Source organism: Ascaphus truei, chromosome 4 (assembly GCF_040206685.1).
Source record: "Ascaphus truei isolate aAscTru1 chromosome 4, aAscTru1.hap1, whole genome shotgun sequence".
Lineage (NCBI taxonomy): Eukaryota > Metazoa > Chordata > Amphibia > Anura > Ascaphidae > Ascaphus > Ascaphus truei.
Window position 1 is genome coordinate 180,095,780 of NC_134486.1, and position 21,891 is coordinate 180,117,670.

Sequence of the window (21,891 nt, forward strand, 5' to 3'; positions counted from 1 at the left end):
CTGCGTCTTGTGGGCTCGACATAATGTTACGCCGGTGCTGCCCGCAGACCAGACCCGTCCCCTGAGCTGAAGGGGGAAGTGGTAATACACGCACCCGCAGCAAAGGGAGCGTGTCCAGAGTGTGGTATGAAGTGTTGCCAGGCCAGGTGTAGTAAGGTAGACAATACTTGCTGGTACCGGTTGTAGAGAGAGAGAGTGAAGAATGCCTTGCCGAGGTCAGGGAGTGGAGAGCGGAGATAGGTCGTAGTCCAAGCCATGTTAGAGGAGCTAGATAAAGAAGGAAAGTCCAATTAGGAATGGAGGCGGGACAGGAAGAGCTACAGGGAGACATTGCAGATTGGTGCAGGCATAACAGGCCAGATGAGTCTTGTTGGTAACCTGAGTATGCTCGTCTGGTGTGCGGGGGCGGAGCCTGAGGTCCGGGGGACGGGAAGAAGAGTATGCAGAATGAGTGTGCTCCGTAACGCGTGTACGCGCGTGGACCGAGCCAGTGGATGGTGCAGGTGTGCGCGCGGGAGGGTGTGGGCGCGCCCGGCGTTGAGCAGAGGAATTGCCGAGGGGAGTGATCCCGCGACGGCGGCAGGGGCGGGGAGCCGCAGAGGTCGGTAAGGCAGGATTGTTTTGTGTGTCCAGGGACTCCCTGGGGGGAGAGAGTGCTCTGTGTGGGGAGTGCGGGGGATGCCGATTCTTGACATCAACGTAGCTGGATCTAGATTGGAGAGAGTGGGTTATCAGATATTTGCCAGAGTCTTGGGTTGGAGAAGTTAGAGTAATAAAGTCCGTTAGCCGTGGTCTGGAGTTCGAGAGATTGGAATTGTAGTGATCCGTATAGCTGTGGTCTGGGGTTGGAGAGGTAAGCGTAGTATTGATCTGTATAGTCGTGGTCTGCATTGGAGAAGTTTGAGTAGTATCGATCCGTATAGCCATAGTCAGTATCCAGAGAGGTTCCAAGTTCAAGCCGGGTCGGTACACAAAGAATCAAGCTGCAGAGAAAAACAGGACAAGGGAGCAAGACATAACAAAATGCAGGAGCTCATGGCTAACACTAATTATGTGTGTATATGGGAAACAAACAAGAAGAAAACAGTGCAAAATTTAAGTGTAGATGTATTGACAATGAGGTAAATAATAGGGTGTAGTCTTGGTTCTGATGGTATGCCTACTCACAAGATGTCAGAAGTAAGAATGCGTTTAGCAGATAGGGCTGCTACCCATGGGGTATACGTGGTGGGTGGATCTCCCTCCAGGCTCGTCTCGTCAGTGGGATGGTAGTGTATGTAAAAAAGGGGAAAGAGCACTACATAGCGCGATCAGGTGGATAATAAACTTTATATAAAAAACAGGTATAAAAATGCACACTTACAATGTGCAAAATTAAAACAAGCGTTTGTCACAATATATGTGTGTAGTGGGTTCACCACAGCTCTCACCGCCTCCCCTGGATACTCCAAGTTTCCTTCGCCTACAGTGTGAGATCGCAGCTCCTCTCTTTGCGTCCTTCTGTGCGTCTGACGTCACAGCTCTGAGGTTTGGGAAACTACGGGTCGCCCACTAGTCCAAAAAGCACCACTCTACGCGTTTTGCCCAGTCTTGATAGACTGCATCCGGCTTCGTCAGGAGTGTGTATGCTTGGGATAAAAGGTGCCTATATATACCCTATTCTATCCAATAATATAATTATCTAAAACAATTAGACCAATGCCCATAGCGCTAAGTGCAATTTGATTAGGCAAAGCTGTACTCATTAATAAATAAACTCGATTACAATGAGATAACATTATGAGAGTATATAATACATATTTAGACATCATGAAACGTCAATAGAGGAGATAAAATTAGACTATAAGTGTATTTTTTGATCACGGAGGATAAATATATTTAAGCATATGATACTATTATAAATAGTGAAACCAGAGAACTAGGACTCAATAATTAATTAATAATGGGTCAGTTAATAGAGACAGTGCTCTGTGTATCGGTTATCAAAATAACCTACTAACAATTATCATATTACAAGGTGCATGAAATTATACTAGGGGATAACAGTAATTATTTTGGCTATAGCGATAATATATAGGGATAATTATACTGAATACAGCCTATCACTGGAGTTATTTATTACATACTCTCATAATGTTATCTCATTTTAATCGAGTTTATTTAATAATGAGTACAGCTTTGCCTAATCAAATTGCACTTAGCGCTATGGGCATTGGTCTAATTGTTTTAGATAATTATATTATTGGATAGAATAGGGTATATATAGGCACCTTTTACCCCAAGCATACACACGCCTGACGAAGCCGGATGCAGTCTATCAAGACTGGGCGAAACGCGTAGAGTGGTGCTTTTTGGACTAGTGGGCGACCCGTAGTTTCCCAAACGTTAGAGCTGTGATGTCAGACGCACAGAAGGACGCAAAGAGAGGAGCTGCGATCTCACACTGCAGGCGATGGAGACTTGGAGTATCCAGGGGAGGCGGTGAGAGCTGCAGTGAACCCACTACACACATATATTGTGACAAACGCTTGTTTTAATTTTGCACATTGTAAGTGCGCATTTTTATATCTGTTTTTTATATAAAGTTTATTATCCACCTGATCGCGCTATGTAGTGCTCTTTCCCCTTTTTTACATACACTACCATCCCACTGACAAGACGAGCCTGGAGGGAGATCCACACACCACGTATACCCCATGGGTAGCAGCCCTATCTGCTAAACGCATTCTTACTTCTGACATCTTGTGAGTAGGCATACCATCAGAACCAAGACTACACCCTATTATTTACCTCATTGTCAATACATCTACACTTAAATTTTGCACTGTTTTCTTCTTGTTTGTTTCCCATATATGCTCCTCCTGGATTGTATGAGATCTAACACACTTCTTGGAACCAGTGAAACAGGTCCCACCAGAGGGTTTGAGCAGAGTCATTTATTATTAATTTGTCTTCAGTTGAAGTTTATTATTTGGCACATATTGTACATTGCACTTATTATTAGTTGCACTTACTATCATTGTTCACATTTTTAGTTGTTTGTGCCTTGCTTCACTATTATTCACAATAACACTAGTTATGCACAGCAAAGCAGGAATGAATGAGCAGGGCATATAAAGGATACCAGATCCAATGAGATAGGAGGCGGAACGGAGGCGTGGCCTCCGCAGAGAAACGGATAGGCTAGGAGACAAGTGGGCTAATAGAACACTTGACACGCAGCTAGGGCACGGTGCACGGGCGTTTCCCGGCTTCGTGGGACTGTGGAGCACCAGGTGACCAGGCAGTCCGCAGTAAAGGCACAATCCTCCCATTTTCCGATGTTGTTTCTCAGAAGGAGAGAGTTATGTGTCACGGTAACTTATGACAAGATATAATAAACACCAAATATCTGGGTTGAACAGAACGAGGCTTAGATATAATAAAATATATTTATTCCTTAAAAAGGTGAACACAGCAATATAGTACAATTAACAGGCAAGAAGGTAACAGTTACTTAGAGTTGGGGAATGGAGAAGTATCAGCTAGCAATTTTCCAGCAATCCGATGACATTTAAGATGAAATCAGAAGTGCAACAAAAACTGTAGAGTTGACACAGTTTATATACCTTTGTAACCCTATTCTTAACATTGAATACAGACTATTGGTGATCAATTATCTGTATCCAATCCCTAACGTGGAAACACAGTTTAACCCATGCCCCCCCGCTAGTTAAATCAGGGGCGACGACCAGTCTACCAGATGAAGTATCTGGCAGGATCTTCATTGTTTGTAGGCGTAGATATAACACTTACAAACCACTCCAGTTTGATGCTTCTCCGCCCTCAGGTAAACAGTTAGAGTGGCAGAGTCTTTTGATCAGTACTTGGTTCCTAGTGTTATCAATCAGGGCAGTTAACTTTTGATCACAGGGCTTATGCTAAATCATCCGGCTGCCCTTCCTGACCTATTAGAATAGCAGATGGAGTCTGCATTTTCAGAGCAGATCCAAAATACCATATACACTTTAATATCTTCACATATTAATAAGTTCTGTTCTGGTGGGCCAAGTGGGTCGCAATTTGCCAGTTTTTAATGCCTACAGTGACTCTACATATTGGCCAAATTTCAACTCTCTGCGACCTCCACAACCAGAGATACAGAAATGCACTTTAAATACAGGATTATAATGAAACATGGGAACAGGGGAACATACATATTCCTGACATGACAAGCTGTAAGCCACATGCCTGGACCGCAGTCCAGTTAACCCATTGCCTCCCTGGTGAGGTCAGGGGGTGGCCATATGGGATGCAACCCCTTTAATACCGGGCCAACCCCCTCTCCCTCTACATGATGACATCCGAACTGCATTGGTTCTGGAGCCTCAAGAGCTGGGAAAGTAGAAGGGGAAACATTGGGAACAAGAGCCGTAAATGTGAGAGAACGAGAGTGATGGCGCTCAAGCCTCCTTTCTTGAAGGCGTTGATCCACCCTAATACACATGGCAATCAGATCCTCAAGTACAGTGGTTCTCTCTTGAGCAGCTAATTCATGCTTTACCATCTACGAGAGTCCTTGCCAGAAAGCCGCAGAAAGTGCCTCATCGTTCCAACCCGTCTCCGCCGCGATGGTCTGAAATTCCAGAGCATATCTTGCGACTGGTCTGTGACCCTGAGAAATTTAAAATAAAGAGGAGGCAGCAGTAATCTTACAGCCAAGGGTAGCAAAGATTTGTTTAAATTCTTTCTTGAAACGTGGAAAGTCTTGAACAATCTCCGGTCTCTGCTCCCAGATGAGAGATGCCAATGCATCTCAGTTTAGTAAAGCAATGATATATGCCACCTTAGATCTATCAGAAGAAAAGCAGGAAGGAGTTAACTCGAACTTTATGTCACATTGGTTGAGGAAACCTCGACACCCCTGGGGATCTCTCGCAAAATGATTGGGAGTGGGTAGACATGGCTCGAGAGAGAAGCTTCAGGGGAAGCAACAGACAAGGTAGCAGGTCTAATAATTCTGGACTGTGACTGGTTAAGGGAAACCGTGGCCAAATTTTGAGTAAGAGAATCAATGTGGTTATCCAGGTATTGGAAATGTTCAGAAATTGAAGACAGGGCTTGGCCCACCTCAGGGGGTCCATGTTCATTGGGCTGAGCATACTGTAATGCTTGCACTACCCACGAGTAAGACAGGACCCCAGTACTGAGGTGGGAAGGTATCAAACCACGCACCCACAGCATCGGAAGCGTGCCTGGCAGTCGGATTGCCAATGTACGAAGTAGCTTTTGGGGAGCGCAGATGTCACCATATGTGAAAAATATATATATATAATAATATAGTGTAGTAATTCCAATATAAACGACAACTAGGTATTCACAGAAATGGAGACTCACACTTTCCCAATTGGGTAACAGCAATAGGTGAATCAATGTGGTTTAGGTTCTTCCCATTGATAGAAGGCATATGGTCTCAGCGTGATTTCCCTCAATGTAACAGAGATGACACTTTTAGTGCAACATTGCATGTTCAATTGATGTGTATATTTAAGCAGCAAATATTACACTTACATTTACACAATGTGCATAGACACATAAGACTATAGATGAGTGGCTCGTTTGTCTGCCGTCAGCCCCTGCTGGTATGATGCATCGCGTCACTTCCGGCGATTCGTCGCGTCACTTCCGGTTTGCGATCGGTCTCGGTTTGGAACGACTGGCACAGGGCAATAATGGGAGCTCGTCCAGCCTACTGCAACTTGACTCTACGTGTTTCGCTTATCAAAAAGCTTCATCAGGAGTCAGGGCTTGGCCCACCCCAGGGGGTCCATGTTCGTTGGGCTGTGCATACTGTAATGTTTGTGCTACCCACGAGCAAGAAAGGACACCGGAACTGAGGTGGGATGGTATCAAACCCCGCACCCACAGCATCGGAAGCGTGCCTGGCAGGTGGATTGTCAACATAGCTGGATCTGGATTGGAGAGAGTGGATTAACAAATACTTGTCAGAATCTTGGGTTGGAGAAGTTAGAATAGTAAAGTCCGTTAGCCGTGGTCTGGAGTTGGAGAGATTGGAAATTGTAGTGATCCGTATAGCCGTAGTCTGGGGTTGGAGAGGTAAGCGTAGTATTGATCAGTATAGCCATGGTCTGGTTTGGAGAAGTTACAGTAGTATTGATCCGTATAGCCGTGGTCTGTATCCAGAGAGGTTCCAAGTTCAAACCGGGTCGGTACACAAAGAATCAACCTGCAGAGAAAACACATGATAAGGGTGAAAGGCACAAAAAAATCGAAGGAGCTCAAAGCTAGAACCAGTTATGGACACAAAGCAGCGAAAAAGCAGGCACTGTTTCTCAGGAAAAACAAAACAAAATTAAATGAAATCAAGGAGAGGGTGTATCTTTTTGCTGGTTCCATTAAATCATTTTTCTATGGGCACACGCTCTCCTTGATTTCATTGAATTTTGTTTTTGTTTTTCCTGAGAAACAGTGCCTGCTTTTTCCCTGCTTTGTGTCTATTTCAACTATAGAAAAAACGGAAGCACATCCCCTATTGGAAAAGAAAAATTTCTGACATCCTCAAGGACAAACACCTACTCTAAATGTGAGTTATTTTATCACTGGCAAACACTCCATTCTGATGCTTTATGTTGGGACACTTTATTTATTGTGTGGCCCTTTACTACATTGCTTGTGGGGGTCCTAGCCCACTAGTCAGATTACAATGGAGAAGTGATTAATGTTTGATTATTTTATGTCCTATGGATTGGTTACCGTTTATTGATTAGTGAGGGGTTTCATCTCAAGAAACATTATATGAATTTATTGAACTTTGCAATTTTTCAAAAATATTTTGAGGCTTTTTTTCAGAGCACCACACATTTTTTCCATTGTCCTACAACCAGTTATGCTCAGCAAAGCAGGAATGAATAAGCAAGGCATATAAAGGATACCAGATCCAATGAGACAGGAGGTGGACAGATGTGTGGCCTCCGCGGAGACACGGATAGGCTAGGAGACAAGTGGGCTAATAGAACACTTGACACGCAGCTGGGGGACGGAGCACGTCATCACGTGTGCACCGCGTGAGCGGAGCTATGCTCCGTGGCACAGTAGAAGAACTGCACATGTGCGCGTGCTCTGTAAACAGAGCGGGGGTGCACGCACGCTCTGGTGCCAGAGCGGAGGACTGCGGTAATGCAGGTAAGGAGGGAACACGTCGCAAATGACGTGTTCCCCGATTCCTTACAGTGGCCCAGCGGACCCATCAGCCAAGGCGGCCTGGTGTGGCCTAAGACCAGGAAGGTATCTAATCTATGTGTACCAATTTCCATACACAGGGGTAGCGCTACTCCTCCCACACTTTGGGTTGGGCCTGTCTTGTGGACACCGGGTGGTTAAGTGACCAGGACACCCTCATAACTTTGGGAGAACTTCACTGGGGTGTGGACAAGGTGTGGGCTTACACTGTGGATGTACTGTGTAGGTATGGCCTAGCATAGCCTTGTTATTATAGTGTTGCCTGTTTATATATCAGTAAATATGTTGTTATATACTTGGTGTGTGTTTACTGACTATTGGGTCCTGTGAGGGGTAATCCTACTACGTTAGGATCTCTCTCAGGTGGAGGCGGTGTGTACCAACGAACGTGATCACCCCAGGCTCCCAGTAGCGGAGGATCAGGTCTCCTCTTAGACATGCAGGTAACAGCAGCACAGGTAGTTTCCCTTAGCTACGGGGAAAGGGGGCAACATACATACATACATACTGTACATACATTTTAAGTTATGGTGGGTGAAAAAGGCAACAAGAAACCTCCACTGTATAGCATATTGCAAATAAAAAGATCCCTTGTGAGCACATTCACATGTCTTAGAAAGATCTGCAACCCTGCCTTTCACATTATCACCTAGCATACAGTGCTTCCACTGCAGCAAGGGATTCTGGGAAATGACATGCAAGTGAGCACACCGTGTCAACTTTTGCCTGAAATCCATTTTTACATGGAACCATTGTAAGCTAATGCTCGCTGTTAACACAACTTTTAAGCACAGCATGGGAATCAGATGCAAAGCCAGAGAAACCAACTTCACACTGATTCCATTAAGGTTGAAACATGGCTGTGAGAAGTTTCTCTGGCTTTGCATCTAATTCCCATGCTGTGCATAAAAGCGTTGTTAACAGCGAGCATCCCCCCCCCTACCACCCACTGGAAGCACAGGATTTGCACCATGATAGGCTGCACACAGATTCCCATGTCACCACCACTTCTATCACTAAGGGAGTCAGAATGAGGCGGGTCGATGCCCACAGGATTGTCTGCCACAACCTGTAGCTATCAAGATTTACATGACAGGAGGCAGAAAGGCAATCTGGTCCAGCCATGTTACACTTGTAAAATGGATTTCAGGCAAAAGCTGTCACTGTGTGCTCATTTGCATGTCTTTTCCCAGAATCCCTTGTTGCAGTGGAAGCACTGTATGCTAGGTGATAATGGTGAAAGGCAGGGTTGCAGACTTGTCTAAGACATGTGCATGTGCTCACAGGCACAACCCTGATGAAGGTCCCTCTGGGTGACCGAAACGTTGGTTGTAGTGCCCTGTGATTGAATACAGTTTTTGATCTGATGACTACATGCAGTGTGCTGTCTCTTATTGCTGGGCCCCAATCTGGTAATTATTTTTTGTTCTATTCATATGGGATAAGCATCTGTTTTTTGCCTGGATAGTAGTGGGCCAACTGCCATCTCTCATATATATATATATATATATATATATATATATATATATTTAAAAAAATATATATATATATATATATTTATAAATATATATATAGTGAACCCGTACTGCTGCTTTAACAGAAGATTTACTGTGGGAGAATGTGTTAGAGGAATGAGCTATCAAAAATGGTGGTTCTGGTGATATGACAGAATCAGGGCATAAAAAGGACATGCATATTTTTACATCAATGTCATACTTGCTATAAAAGGTGTAATATAATGAGACAAAGGGTCATCAAGGCATCCTCACTATTTATTGCAGAAAACACTATGGGGGAATTCTTTAGCTTAAACAAACCACTCAAGAAATAATAAATGAGCGATTATTGTAATAATTACATTTAATTATACTGTTAAATGGGAACATAGAGTATGTCAATACTCATTAAATTAGACGTATGCCATTAAAATATGATATACACTGAATTACAATTGTTCATCTAAATTGCTAGGTAATGCTTTTGTCCAGGGACAGGACACATTTGAGAAATATTGAATAACCAGAGGTGCTCTGACTAACAGACATAAAGGTCGATTCACTTAGCAGTGAGCTATTGCACCAGATTGGGAAATTTGTAATCCCACGCTAAAAAATGAAGCCAGACGCGGCATTCACTAAGAAGTGAAGCGCATTTGGTTAGGTGCAGGCAAAAACATGCCCGATCGTGCGAGCTGTTTTCTTCCCCCTGCTATTGTGCTTAAAATTCAACAGCACGATACCTGATTGAAAAAAAAAACCAGCCTGTAAGAGCTGCATAGAGACGCACGGCTCTTACAGGTGATCATACAGTATACATATACATTTTAATACTAGTGTGCATATGTAGGGGTTCTCCTGAGCTTAACCGCAGTGGTTTCAGCCTCGGGGTCCCCCTACTTCCGAGATACAGGCCCCGTTATGAGGTGTCGGTATCCCCTGTGCTTTTAATGCTCCCGTGTCACGTGACTGGGGGATTTAAATCCTGCAGGGGTGTACCGGCACCCCATAACGAGGCCTGTATCTCATGAAGAAGGGGGTCCCTGAGGCTGAAACAATGCGGTTCAGCTCAGGAGACCCCCTGCTTATCTACACCAGTATCATAACACACATATCAATAAAAAAATAAGCGTCTCCATGCAGCTCTTACAGGCTGCTTTTTTTTCTATCATCTATCGTGCTGTAGAATTTTAAGCACAATAGCAGGGGGAAGAAAACAGCTCGCGCGATCGGGCATATTTTTGCTCGCACCTAACCAAATGTGCTTCATGTCTTAGTGAATCCCGCGTCTGGCTACATTTTTTATCGTGGGATTACAAATTTCCCAATCTTGCGCAAAAGCTCACTGCTTAGTGAAGAAGCAATCACTGGGCAATGTGTTCACTGCAGTGTTTCTTGCCTAGTAGCAGAGTGGAATGACACAAGTGTGGGTGGAAATAAATATTCAGTGAGCATATAAGAGCTATGAGACAAACAAATGCTTCACTCTACTGACTGCCATACCCAGGTAATGCTACAATGCTTCATATGAAACACATATTGTAGTTTGTTGACTTTCTTGACCTGGCAATAATGAATATTATTAGCGCAACCTTTTATATTTACATTAAGCTTACTTCCTCCTGATGCCTATAGAAATTCAATTTTCCAGGTCATATAAGGAGGGTGACCAGATTTACAAAAGTAAAACTGGGACACATGAAAAAAATATTTATAAAACAAATGACATCACCAACTGCGCCCCTTCCCCTTTGTCTCTCTGTCCCCTTCTCACAAACTGTACACACCCCTTTCTCTCCCTCTCCCCCCCCCCCCATCCCTCCATTCTCTTAACCCTTTTTCAAGAGATATATAGGTATTGCACTATGTATTTTTGTCACATTGGATGTTGCTTTGGACTTCTTTGTTTCCTGTTTTATACAATTACCCACGCCCAGTAGCACTCCTTTTGACACACACACACACACATATATACAGTGTTCGACAATCCTATACATTTGCTCGCCCCGGGCGAGTGGATTTAACCCCCGGGCGAGTAAATATTTTCCCAAGCAGCACACGTTTGGTACTAGGTGGCGAGTAGATTTTTTTTGTGTGGCGAGTAGATTTTTTGGTGATTTGTCAACCACTGCATATATATATATATATATATATATATACACAAAACAAGCTGTCAGCACTCTAATGTAGGGCAAAAGGCAGTTGCTAGTCCCATAGGAATCCACATAACATATGAACCAGCCCAAAGACCAGTAAAGAGACAGCAACCAGCAAGGAGTAATCCAAAATAAACTGTATTGAAGCAAACAGATACACAAAAGCCTTGTATTGTTGCTTTGGACTTCTTTGTTTCCTGTTTTATACAATTACCCACGCCCAGTAGCACTCCTTTTGACACACACACACATATATATATATACATATATATATATATATATATATATATATATATAACAGCTGAACCAGTCCAAGGACCAGTAAGGAGACAGCAAACTGCAAGGGGTTAATCCAAAGATAATTGTATTCAAAACATAAATGCACGTAAGCCAACGTTTTCGGTCCCACATGGAGACCTTCCTCAGGGCCATGCCATCAGTGTGCTGACTGGCTTCGTTTGGATTATATATATATATATATATATATATATTGGTAATTTTGGGAGGTTTCTGATGGTTTGCTGGGTATCTGTGTGGTTGATAACTTTGTCCAGCTGTTTTGGAGGTTAGTCGCTCCACCCAACCAGGATTTAAAGCTCTCCCCTCCCCACTGTCCAAGTAAGCAAGTTTTCTTTTCATGCTTCTGGTAAATAAGGATTTTAATCAGTTAGTGTTAGGACCTGCGATATTATGGTCATGCCTTGACAGTGGCCCGCAGGCTTATACGCTTTGGCCAAAGGGTTAACTAAATTACCCTTTTTCAAGAGATATCTAGGTACAGTATTTCACTGTGTATTTTTGTCACATTGGATGTTGCTCTGGACTTCTTTGTTTCTTGTTTTATACAATTAGCCACGCCCAGTAGCACTCCTTTTGACACTTATATACATATATGTATTGTGGTAATTTGGGGGGGTTCCTGAGAGCTTGCTGGGTATCTGTGTGTCATATAAGGAGGGTGACCAGATTTACAAAAGTAAAACTGGGACACATTAAAATATATATTTATTATACAAATGACATCACCAACTGCGCCCCTTCCCCTTTGCTGTCTCTCTTTCTCTACCCCCAGGCTGTTTCTCTCTCTCCCCCCCCATGCTATCTCTCTCTCCCCAATGCTGTCTCTCTCCCCTCATGCTGTGTCTGTCTCTTTCGCCACCATGCTGTGTCTCTCTCTTTCCCCCCATGCTGTCTCTCTCTATCCCCCCATGCTGTCTCTCTCTCTATCCCACCATGCTGTCTCTCTCTCCCCCCATGCTATCTCTCTCTCCCCATGCTGTATCTCTCCCCCATGCTCTCTCTCCCCCGTGCTGTCTCTCTCTCCCCCTATGCTGTCACTCTCTCTCTCCCCCCATGCTGTCTCTCTCTCTCCCCATGCTGTCTTTCTCCCCCCCCATGCTGTCTCTCTCTCCCCCCATGCTGTCTCTCTCTCCCCCCATGCTGTCACTCTCTCTCTCTCCCATGCGGTCTCTCTCTCCCTTATGCTGTAGCTCTCTCCCCATGGTGTCTCTCTTTCTCTCCCCCATGCTGTCTCTCACCGTCCCATGTGGTCTCTCTCCCCCTCTTCCTCCCATGCTGTGTCTCTCTCCCCACCCATGCTCTCTCTTTCTCTCTCTCCCCCTCATGCTGTGCCTCTCCCCCCCCTCATGCTGTGCCTCTCTCCCCATCCATGCTGTGTCTCTCTCCCCATGTTGTGTCTCTCTCTCCCCATGCTGTCTCTCTCTCTGTCTCCTCCAATGCTGTGTGGGTCTCTCTCTCCCCAATGTTGTGTCTCTCCTTCCCCTCATGCTGTGTCTCTGTCTCCCCACCGATGCTCTCTCTTTCCCCATGCTTTGTCTCTGTCTCCCTGTTCTGTGTGTGAGTCTCTCTCTCCCCATTCTGGACCATACCTGTAACTGTGAATCATGGGTGGGGGAGAAGCCATCTTGGGCCCTGGCAGCAGACACCGGAAGTTCTCAATGACTCACTTCTGGGTCTTACTGCTGAAGAATTTGTGAGTAAAATTGGCTTTCATAAAAATGTAATCATGCTAATAGGAGAGATTTGTCTGCTCTCATTTTTGTGGAAATTACTAATCTTATTTCTTAGGGGCCTGTATAAGGAAGAGTTTGTTAAGCAAGTATTTTCATTACCTCTTTACCTTCAGCCCATCCTGTCCTTATCAGAGAGACAATAAAGATAAGGGTTGTTAAGGGGATGGGCTCTAACAGTGGCAGATTTTCCACTAGGCTCGGACGGCAACATTTTGGGGCGGCAAAAATGTCTGTCCCATATACAAATGCTGCGCTCTCTGGCCTATAGGGCCTGATGGGAATGTACTTACATGTGGTGGCTGCTGCCTTGCTGCCGCCCTCCTTCTCCATCTGAATCTCAGCATCAAATGACCCCCAGACCTCACCAACGTGATGTCGCACAGCGTCTCATTGCCATGGCAACATTATGTCAAATGACGTCATGATGTTGCATTAACATGACAATGCGGCACTGTGCGACTTCACGTTGGTGACGTTTGCTGCGTCATTTGACACTTGGATTCGAATGGAGAAGTAGGGCGGCAGCAGGGATGTGGCCACCACATGTAAGTGCCTAAAGCAGTGTTTCTCAACCAGGGTTCCTCAGAACCCTGGGGCTCCGTGGAGCAGTCCCAGGGTTTCCACCGAGGCGCCCACACTCACAGCTTCCTTCCCTCCCTCCCCCTCAGAGCGCGCTCTAGCAGTCCAGCACTTCCTGCCTCACGCCCGTTTCGGCCGCCTTCTGCACGCTGCTGCCGCCTGAGGTGAGGAGATGATCCCTGGTGGTGGCGGCGGCTGCTGCTCGGGGGGGTGGGGGCTTAATGAATGCAGCATGTATTGTACTTTCTGTGACATGCGGAGGTATGTGTTTTTGTGAGCAAGTGTTTGTGAGTGCGGAGAGCGGGTGCATCGGAGAGCGGGTGACAGAGGGGCAGGGCTAGTCGGTGCAGAGACGTGTGAGTGTCAGACACACACAGTGACAGACAATAGGGGCTATAGCTGGCTAGCGTGTTGTGAGTGATGCTCATGGTGCGTCAGTTGAGTCACTTTGCTGTTCAGTTTTTTTTTTTTAGCTAGCCTTAATATTTATTTTCATATTACAAATATGATAGCAACTTTAACTATGGAACAGCTACATTCCTGTACAGTAGTACATCTCCTACAATCTCCCTGAACCAACTTTCTCGTCATCCCTTCCTTTTCCTCTTTCACCTAGTATCATGGGGTCAGTTATGCCATACCTCCTTCTCCTAGGTAACGTCTTGTGACACAGTACTTCTGCTTAGAGCAGAACATAACGTATCACAATTTCTTATCCTGCAGAGAAAACGGCCTCACACCCTTTGTGTTGGGGGTATCGTGAGGATATTATTAAGAGAGGTCACTCAGAGTTGTATAAGATAAGACTCATGTTTATTGAGATACAACATGATAATAAGAAACAATAAGCAAAATTGTTAATAATTCAATACTTCTATTAATCTTTCTATGCAGAGATTATTTACTGGGTATGCTGTCATACTCACAAACCAACTAGGTATTACGATATGTCATGCCAGTCTCAGTAGGTCTCGTCTGCTGTGGTCTGCCACCCGGTTCTGAAGTCTGGTTTAGCCTCACACAAATCTTTATTGCCCTTGTCATACGTCATGATTGTCTTCATGAAAAACCAGGGAAATAACCCAAAAACTAGCAAAGTTTCCTAACTAATTTCTATCTGCGTAGCAAAATAACCACAAGATGTTTGTGGTCTCATATCCGTGCCGTAAGCTCATGCATTGAGAAGGCGTGAACACTACTGCTAAGATTTCTTATCTCATCAGCAAAATTCTGTTTGCAAACTTCAGATATCTTATGTACTCATCCCAAAGCAACAAACTAGTGAAAATTTGACAGTATGCCCAAAGCTGTACTTAAGACATATGTATGCTATGTATGAACCTGTGCTACCCGCTCAAAGCTGTACTTAAGACATATGTATGCTATGTATGACCCTGTGCTACCTGTAATCCATAACACTAGGCAAATTTTTTTTTAAAAAATCACATGGCTAGTGAGTGGATACATTATTCAGCCAAGTATTTCAGAAACTAGTTTTCAACATCAATCTCTCACTCCTAATTAATATGCTATGAAGCAGTCTTCCCTGGGCTGGGGAATAGTCAATGTGAATTTAAATTAATGAGGCTAAAATATTCTCTGGTGGAGAGCAGGCATCTTCAGGGGATGGTTGTGTGACATGCGGGGGGGATTGATGTGACATGCAGGTGGGGAGAGTGATGTGACATGCAGGGTGGGGAGACTGATGTGACATGCAGGGGGGGAGTGATGTGAAATGCAGGGCGGATTGATGTGACATGCAGGGCGGGAGAGTGATGTGACATGCAGTGGGGGATTGATGTGACATGCAGGGGGGATTGATGTGACATGCAGGGGGGGATTGATGTGACATGCAGGGGGGGATTGATGTGACATGCAGGGGGGGGATTGATGTGAGTTGCAGGGGGTGGGTATATGAGGATGATGATGATGATGATGATGATGATGATGAGGGGTGCTGGGGGAGAAATGATGATGAATGATGATGATGATGATTTTACCCGTGCGGCCCAATTTTTTAAAATATGTATGGGGGGGGGGTCTTTTAAAAATGTATTGGGGCGGTGGGGTCTTTTTAAAATGTATTGAGGCGGCGGGGGCATTTTTAATATTTATTGGCGGGGGAATTTTTAATACTGTATGTATTGGTGAGGCGGGTATTTTTATCTGTATTGCGGGGTGGGGTTACATGTATTTAGGGGGGTGGAGTTTTTTGGTATGTATTTTGTGGGGGAGATTGAGTGAGTGGGGTAATTGACGGAAGGTAAGGGTGAGTGAGAGGAGAGAGGGGGGAGTGAGTGAGGAAAAAAGGGAGTAAGAGTGAGACGCAGGGGAGATAAAGGGGAGACGAAGGGGAGAGGAGAGACTTGGAGGGAAGGAGAGGAGGAAGGACTTGTACGGGGAGGAGAGTGGAGTGCTAGCAGGACATTGCTGTTGTTGTTGTGGCTGCTGGTCGCCACTACATTTGGAGTCGCTGATCTGACCAATAAAGAGACTATACTTTTATACAAAGACTGTGTTATGAGTCTGGAGCATTCAACCCTGGACCAGGGTGGTTCTTCTATACAGGTCCTATCCCATATCCCTGGGAGTAAAAAAGATGGAGGCGCTGCACCACTAAAAGAATGGAGGCTACCACCCCAGAAGCCTGGTCCTGTCTCCCCAATAACACCGTGGGAAGCTCAGGCCCTCCTGTTCCACGCAGGTATGCACCACCACTACGCATGTAATCTGCCCTCACGCACCCTAGACACCACAGATGAGTCTGGGGGGGGGGGAACAAGGGTTACATTTGGAGGCGAGCTGCTGAGACGCCAGAACAGGTCAGGCTTACAGCGAGGCGGAACGGGGAGAGTGAGATGCACTCTCCGTGCAAGTGCTGGAGAAGGAAGGGCGCATTTGCACACCGAGGGTAGTCAGGGGAGCGTAGACTCTCGCACAGTATGCCTTGGGTGCCCTTATGAGGTGGCGAAGGAGGAGTGAATAGCTATAGCTGTCCGAGTCCCTTGAGGCAGATAGCGTGAGGCAACTGGGGGGGTCAGCCTGTTAACTAGTCCAGGGACCATGGCCCAGGGCCCGCGCTATGAGTGGCCAAAAGTAGGAGACGCCCGTACCTAGAAAGGAGAGGTACACTAGCTATCACCCACACAAACGCACCACAGAGCACTTGCATCATAGACACAGAGTACAGTGCATGGAGGAAAGGAGTTCCGCTGAGCCTGGGGTAAAGCCACCTCATATTAGTGGGATACAGAAACAGAATGCAGAGCACACATTTGGAGGTCAGTCAGTGTTTAGGTACGAGATACCAAGTAGACACTGAGAATAGGGCACATGTACATTTGGAGGGCTCATCCAAGATGGCATCCGTCCCTACATGTGCTCCGCGGAGCAAGAGAGCCGATCTAAAATAGCGGTTCCCGCCAATCCTGGAGCAAGCACGTGAATTGTGCAAAGAGACAGTGAGAGAAATGTGGCGGGAAATGTGCAAGAGTCTGGCGCCAAACCCAGATTTCTTGCAAGAGGAGCGGAGCGGCGCGAAAGCCGTAAGCCCACCCACCTGTGCTGTGACTGGTCAGAAAGACAGGCCACGTCACACTGAAGGAGAAAAGACCCCCGCCTCTGGATTCCACCAGAGGGAGGAGGCCCAAGGAGAGCCAATCAGGAGAGTCCTCCCCGCGAAGGGAGGGACCGGAAGCCAGAGCGAAGAGCTTCACTTTTGTCTGGCATTCGAGGAGCAAGGAGCTGAAACACTGAGCTGTTCCAACCCTGAGCGAACCATGTCCGAGATAAACACTTTGATTTACCAACTACCAGGAGGCTTACTGGTAGTGGAGGTAGCTGAGCACGAATACCTCCGGTGTTTGTGCGTGCACTGCGGGATACCGGGCGTGGTACCAAGCACCAAGGCCCGATGCCCTCAATGTGGCACGTTTTACCTTTGGCCAAAGAGCCGTGGCCTTTGATCGAGACCCCGCGGGGTGCCTCTCCTGGAACATTGACGGAGGTGGTGGAAGGCAAAGACAAGACTGCCCTGGTTCCCCGTCACATCCAAGCGGGAGGAACCAAGGCCTTGCCCGCTATCGAACTGAGCGAGCTGGCGACAGAGAAGAGCGCGACTGCAGTGGAGGTACCAGAGCGAGACTACTTTGTACCTATACCCACTGGTTGTATCGCAGAAGAACCCGGTGACTCCCTAGCGGAGGAACCGATCCTGATATCCTCGGAGGAAGAAGTTGGCGTGACATCGGTGTCCAGAGGCCTAAAGAGGGAGCAGACGAGTCCGGAAACCTTCCGACGGTTAGCGCTGGTGCGGCCGGAGGCCTGTAAGAGTCCCACAGCCGTGGTGACTCCCAGTGCGGCGGAGACGGAGACCGAGACGACCCTAGAGGAGCCTGATATCATCAAACAGCAGCGGAGAGGTAAGGAGACTCCACCACCCCCTTACTCCCGCCAGGCGAAGACCACAACCACGGAGGACGAGAAGGAGAGGCTTGAGGCCTACTTGTCCGGCTGTGCACCTGATGCTCAGCCACTGCCCATGCCGGTCCTCGACGCACTTCCGGTGCGTGACCACGGGCGGATGGAGATTCCGCGGGCACCCCTGATGACATCGTTTCCAGTTCCACCGGAAAGAGAAGGCCAGGAGGAGTGTTCCCCTCATGAAGCATCGATTCGGCCATTGCCCTGGCTACCCTACAGAGTAGAGGCCAGAAGCATGGCGGAGAGTTCGTCTAAGAAAGAGTCCACTGGTCGCGGGATTGCCCGCTTGCTGGACATTGAATTGGACGTTCCCCCAGCCCATAGCTCTATTGCCCCGGCCACTGCACCTGTCCCGTCACGAGTAGTGCCACCGGGACCTACCAGGGATATGTTATGTAAATACCCCAAATACTCCAAGGACTTGCGGGATTGGGAATTGAGTGATAAAGGGTCTGATGGGGAGATACCGTATTCAAGTGTTATACCTGTGCCTAACCCTGTGCTGTTTTCTCCTGCAGCTAGAGGGAGGGCCCATGGGTCCCACACTCCAGTAGAGGCTGGGCCTACCAGCAAAGTGGTTCATAAGATGAACCCTACCAGGTACTTTAACGCCAAAGGGAGGAGAGATTGCTCGCAATCTACTGATGTGGGTACGTCCAGTGTATCATCTCAGGTAGAGTCCGAGGTAGAACGCACTAGCCATTCCACAGAGTATGAGCACCGTGATAAGTGGTGGGCACCCCTGTTCACCGGATACCACGAGGGGATGGACCGTACGCGGTTCCTATTAATTAAGAATAATGTTGACCATTGGTGGGCGGCTGGTTCTTTCACTCAACAAGAGGTGGAGGATGAATTAGATCATCGATACCGGGAGATAGAGCAGAAACTGGTTGTACCCCGAGGCCCCAGTATTTTGTATGATGATGTAGCTCCGGAAGAGCCTGTGTTTTGGGTGCTGCCAAGCAGGGTGGGTAACCGAAAGCTCACCAAGCTAAGTCGCGTTGACCAGGCCATAGTGGCTAGATACCGGCAGTCGCATGGGTATGAGTACCCATATGTGCCTGAGCCCATCATGAGGGAGATAGAAGAGAACCGGGATAGCTGGCTCAGGCAGGCTGTATAGGAGTATCTTCGGACCAAGTTCGGTCAGAGAGGATATCATAATGAGGATAAGATAAGCGAACTGGTCCGCATATGGAGCATAGGTAGATGTATCTACATGCATGGTGTAAGCTATCGGCCTGAGCATGGGTCGGTCCAATCGTTCGCTGTGACCGTCACGGATCATAATGGGCGGAGGATATGAAAGCCTGATCCAAAGCATTATCTGTAGGGGTCTCCATGTTGGGAGTACCTAGTTATATTATATCGAACTACCTCATTGCAATGTATGCTGACAATGTCTAATATGTGTGCTGTTTCCCAGGTGGTTCGCCACAGGATGGTGCTGCTAAATCTAGGTCCAAGTGGGGACCATTGGATTCCACCATAGGGAGAGTGTAGCTCCCTGTAAACAGCACGGGCTTAACTATCTTCCTCCTACTGTGGTAAGTCCTGTTAAGGGCAGGCACCAGTAGTCATCATGGGTTTTCCCCCTTCAAAGCCCTGCCCTGAGTGGTAGATGCAGGCCCCTGACTCTGCTGCAGGCGTGAGACAGAGGGGAGGCTCTGCTGACATCATGAGGGGTGGGGCTGACTCTATTTAGCAGACAGCTCCTGTGAGTGACTGTCTGTTCTGTCCGAGGAGTTGGAGGAGACAGTGCGGTCTCACCTGTGCAGTCGTACAGGAGCCGAGAGAGGAGAGACTCAACCACATTGAGTAGAGCTGATAGCACAATAGACCCGGTGGACCAATGCCCCTCACCCCAGTGCCGGGGTGATGGGGAGAATCCATTCCCCACCCAGAGGCTAACCTCTGCGGTGGGCCATGGGGTATTTCCGCCCCAGCCCGGACCATCCTGTCGGAGGAGAGACTTGGAGGGAAGGATAGGAGGAAGGACTTGTACGGGGAGGAGAGTGGAGTGCTAGCAGGACATTGCTGTTGTTGTTGTGGCTGCTGGTCGCCACTACATTTGGAGTCGCTGATCTGACCAATAAAGAGACTATACTTTTATACAAAGACTGTGTTGTGAGTCTGGAGCATTCAACCCTGGACCAGGGTGGTTCTTCTATACAGGTCCTATCACATATCCCTGGGAGTATAGAAGATGGAGGCGCTGCACCACTAAAAGAATGGAGGCTACCACCCCAGAAGCCTGGTCCTGTCTCCCCAATAACACCGCGGGAAGCTCAGGCCCTCCTGTTCCACGCAGGTATGCATCACCACTACGCATGTAATCTGCCCTCACGCACCCTAGACACCACAGATGAGTCTGGGGGGGGGGGAACAAGGGTTACATTTGGAGGCGAGCAGCTGAGATGCCAGAACAGGTCAGGCTTACAGCGAGGCGGAACGGGAAGAGTGAGATGCACTCTCTGTGCAAGTGCTGGAGAAGGAAGGGCGCATTTGCACACCGAGGGTAGTCAGGGGAGCGTAGACTCTCGCACAGTACGCCTTGGGCTCCCTTATGAGGTGGGCGAAGGAGGAGTGAATAGCTATAGCTGTCCGAGTCCCTTGAGGCAGATAGCGTGAGGCAACTGGGGGGGTCAGCCTGTTAACTAGTCCAGGGACTACGGCCCAGGGCCTGCGCTATGAGTGGCCAAAAGTAGGAGACGCCCGTACCTAGAAAGGAGAGGTACACTAGCTATCACCCACACAAACGCACCACAGAGCACTTGCATCGTAGACACAGAGTACAGTGCATGGAGGAGAGGAGTTCCGCTGAGCCTGGGGTAAAGCCACCTCATATTAGTGGGATACAGAAACAGAATGCAGAGCACACATTTGGAGGTCAGTCAGTGTTTAGGTATGAGATACCCAGTAGACACTGAGAACAGGGCACATGTACATTTGGAGGGCTCATCCAAGATGGCATCCGTCCCTACATGTGCTCCGCGGAGCAAGAGAGCTGATCTAAAATGGTGGTTCCCGCCAATCCTGGAGCAAGCACGTGAATTGTGCAAAGAGACAGTGAGAGAAATGTGGTGGGAAATGTGCAAGAGTCTGCTCCAAACCCAGATTTCTTGCAAGAGGAGCGGAGCGGCGCGAAAGCCGTAAGCCCACTCACCTGTGCCGTGACTGGTCAGAAAGCCAGGCCACGTCACACTGAAGGAGAAAAGACCCCGCCTCAGGATTCCACAAGAGGGAGGAGGCCCAAGGAGAGCCAATCAGGACAGTCCTCCCCAGCGAAGGGAGGGACTGGAACCCAGAGCGAAGAGCTTCACTTTTGTCTGGCATTCGAGGAGCAAGGAGCTGAAACACTGAGCTGTTCCAACCCTGAGCGAACCATGTCCGAGATAAACACTTTGATTTACCAACTACCAGGAGGCTTACTGGTAGTGGAGGTAGCTGAACACGAATACCTCCGGTGTTTGTGCGTGCACTGCGGGATACCGGGCGTGGTACCAAGCACCAAGGCCCGATGCCCTCAATGTGGCACGTTTTACCTTTGGCCAAAGAGCCGCGGCCTTTGATCGAGACCCCGCGGGGTGCCTCTCCTGGAACATTGACGGAGGTGGTGGAAGGCAAAGACAAGACTGCCCTGGTTCCCCATCACACCCAAGTGGGAGGAACCAAGGCCTTGCCCGCTATCGAACTGAGCGAGCTGGCGACAGAGAAGAGCGCGACCGCAGTGGAGGTACCGGAGCAAGACTACTTTGTACCTATACCCACTGGTTGTATCGCAGAAGAACCCGGTGGCTCCCTAGCGGAGGAACCGATCCTGATATCCTCGGAGGAAGAGGTTGGCGCGACATCGGTGGCGATGCGCCTACCGGCGAACCACCCCAGAGGCCTAAAGAGGAA